Here is a 1,062-nt window from a genome sequence, read left to right on the forward strand (position 1 = left end):
AAGCTGCTGATGAGGTCAAGAGCATGCTAAGGTGCACTATGGCAAGGCTGTAGAGCTTCTAAAACTTTTAATGTTAGAAATCAGATGCAGTTGAGAAGCAAAGTATAGTTCAAAAAGAAATCCAATCTAAGAAGGGGGAGAAGCAATGACAATGGGAAATTTAAGGAGTCTGGACATGATGGGAAGAAACAGGCCAAAGATTAATAACCTAGTCAGAAAATGGATATTTGGTCAAAATTTTGAGCCATTATCTTATTTCCAGACCCCTTCCACAAGTCCGACTATTTGATTGGATTTTTCCAAGATTGGATGCCCATCAGAATTCATAGTATGCTCAAAGCTTGTTACCGTATCTAGAAAAAGGCTGAGGAGGGGCTTGGGGAGAGGGATCTCTACGGGGCGATACCCGTTATTTTCAATTTAAATTTAAAAACTTTCACTTAGACTTAGCTTTGTCTAATAAGGATTGGAAAATTGAAGCTACGCCATTGGACATCACTTGTTATGTTCTATTTTCAAGCAAAAACTAGTCATGGTCATCGTCCTGTTGGGTATGTTAATTTGTCGCTGTTTTAGTTTTTTACCAGGCAAGTTATCTAATGTTAATTTCTGATGGTTTTGCCTGATTTTCAAAAGGTTAAACAGATAGCTTCTTCAAAGCTTAGTTTGGCAATATTATTGAAAAATTGTTGCTGCGTCATTGGTCATCACTTGCTATGTTCTACCTTCAAGCAAAAACTTGGTATAATCGTCGTCTTATTGGGTATGTTAATTTGTCGCTTTCTGATTATGTTACCAGGCCAGTTATAATTCTAATTCTAGGTAAAGATGATTTTACGTGATTTTCAAAAGGTTATACAGATATAGGACAGTAGACATTGTTTGATATAAATACATTTATTTCTTTTTATTTTTATAGCATAATAAATAGAACAATAAATATTTAGCACTATAAATATATAAACATAATATTATCATTAAATATCAAATATATTAAATAAATTATCTTCATTATTGTTTACATTATAAATATTATTATTATTATAACTTGAAAACGTGGTT

This window comes from Lottia gigantea, assembly GCF_000327385.1.
Source record: "Lottia gigantea unplaced genomic scaffold LOTGIsca_69, whole genome shotgun sequence".
NCBI classification, from domain to species: domain Eukaryota; kingdom Metazoa; phylum Mollusca; class Gastropoda; family Lottiidae; genus Lottia; species Lottia gigantea.